The 2,454-nt window shown below is 37.4% G+C and overlaps 1 pseudogene; it reads left to right on the top strand.

Annotated features, from left to right (window-relative positions):
* The first annotated feature begins 1,084 nt into the window (after positions 1–1,084).
* Positions 1,085–1,932, top strand: LOC101269931 (40S ribosomal protein S3a-like; annotated as a pseudogene).
* Positions 1,933–2,454: the final 522 nt, after the last annotated feature.

Below are 2,454 nucleotides of genomic sequence, written 5' to 3'. Positions count from 1 at the left end.
ACTAAATGGAAAGACATCCCATGTTCTTGGATGAGGAGACTTAATATTGTTAAAATGCCTATATGACCCAAAGCTATCTAGAGATTCAATATAATCTCTATCAAAATCCCAATGACAGAAAAAACAATCCTAAAATTCAGATGAAACTACAAAGGACTCCAAATAGCCAAAACAATATTGAGATAGAAGAACAAAGCTGGAAACTTCACACTTTCTGATTTCAAAACATATAAAATTATAGTAATTAAAACAGTATGGCACTGCCATAAAGACAGACATATAGTCCAAAAATAAATCCACGTATATGCAGTCAAGTGATCTTCAACAAAGGTGCCAGGACTACACAATGGGGAAAAGACAATCTCTTCCAAAAAAAAAAAAAGGCATGGGGGAAACTGGACATCCACATGTAAAAGAATGAGATTCAACCCGATCTTACAACATATACAAAAATCGACTCAAAATGGATTAAAGACAAACATAAGACCTGAAACTGTTAAATTCCTAGAAGAAAACACAGGGGAAAAGCTTCATGACGTTGGCCTTGGCATTGATTTCTTGGATATAACACCAAAAGCACAGGCAAGAAAAGCAAAAAAAGACAAGTGAGACTACATCAAACTAAAAAAGCTTCTGCACAGAAAAGGAAATAATCAACTGAGTGAAAAAGAAACCTACAGAATTGCAGAAAATATGTGCAAACCATGTATCCGATAAGAGGTGAGTATCCAAAATATGTAAGGAGCTCCTACAACTCAATAGCAAAAAAATCAAATAATCCAATTTTTTAAATGTATAAAATACTTGAATAGATATTTCTCCAAAGAAGACATACAAAAATCTAAGAGGTTTGTGAAAAGATGCTTACCATCACTGATCATCAGGGAAATTCAAATCAAAACCACAATGGTATGTCACTTCACACCTGTTAAAATAGCTATTATCAAAAAAGACAAAAGATAACAAGTGTTGGCAAGGATTTGGAGAAAAAAAGAACCCTGTACACTGTTGGTCAGGATGTAAATTGATACAGCCACTACTGAAAACAGTATGGAGGTTCCTCAAAAACTTAAAATTGTAACTATGGGGCGGTAAGAACAAGCGCCTTACGAGAGGCGGTAAAAAGGGAGCCAAGAAGAAAGTAATTGACCCATTATCTAAGAAAGATTGGTATGATGTGAAAGCACCAGCTATGTTCAATATAAGAAATATTGGGAAAACACTAGTCACGAGAACTCAAGGAACCAAAATCGCATCTGATGGCCTCAAGGGTCATGTGTTTGCAGTGAGCCCTGCTGATCTGCAGAATGATGAAGCTGCATTTAGAAAATTTAAGCTTATTACTGAGGATGTTCAGGGAAAAAAACTGCCTGACTAATTTCCATGGCATGGATCTTACCCGTGACAAAATGTGCTCCATGGTCAAAAAATGGCAGACCATGATTGAAGCTCACGTTGATGTCAAGACTATCGATGGTTATTTGCTTCGTCTATTCTGCGTGGGTTTTACTAAAAAGCGCAACAATCAGATTCAGAAGGCCTCTTATGCCCAGCACCAGCAGGTCCGCCAGATCCGCAAGAAGATGATGGAAATCCTGACCCGAGAGGTGCAGACAAATGACTTGAAAGAGGTGGTCAATAAACTGATTCCAGACAGCATTGGAAAAGACATAGAAAAGGCCTGCCAATCTATTTATCCACTCCATGATGTCTTTGTTAGAAAAGTAAAAATGCTGAAGAAGCCCAACTTTGAACTGGGAAAACTCATGGAGCTACATGGTGAAGGTAGTAGTTCTGGAAAAGCTACTGGGGATGAGACAGGTCCTAAAGTTGAATGAGCTGATGGATATGAGCCACCAGTCCAAGAATCTGTTTAAAAATCAGACTTTTAATGGTGACAAATAAAAGACCTTATTTGTGATTAAAAAAAAATTGTAACTACCATATGATCCAGCAATCCCACTTTTTTTTAAATTCGCGCCACATGACATGTGGGATCTCAGTTCCCTGCAGTGGAAGCACGGAGTCTTAACCACTGGACCACCAGGGAAGTCCCCACTTCTGAGTATATATCCGAAGGAAATTAAATCAGTATCTTGGAGAGATATCTGCACTCTTATATTCATTGCAGCATTATTCACAGTAGCCAAGACATGGAAACAACTTAAGTGTCTGTCAACAGATGAATGGCTAAAGCAAATGTGATACATATATGAATAATACAATGGAATATTGCTCAGCCTTTAAAAAGAAAGAAATCTTACCATTTATAGCAACATGGCTGATCCTGTAAGACATTATGATAAGTGACATAAACCAGACACAGAAAGACACATACTATATGATCTCACTTATATGTGAAAGCTTAAAAAGTCAAACTCATAAAAACAGAGAGTAGAATGGTGGTTGCCAGGGGCTGTGGAGAGGGGTAAATGGAGAGTTTCTATTCAAAGG

The sequence above is a fragment of the Orcinus orca genome, chromosome X (assembly GCF_937001465.1).
Source record: "Orcinus orca chromosome X, mOrcOrc1.1, whole genome shotgun sequence".
Classification (NCBI taxonomy): Eukaryota; Metazoa; Chordata; class Mammalia; order Artiodactyla; family Delphinidae; genus Orcinus; species Orcinus orca.
The sequence above is the reverse complement of the archived record's forward strand: the minus strand, read 5'-3'. Positions and strand labels throughout refer to the sequence as shown.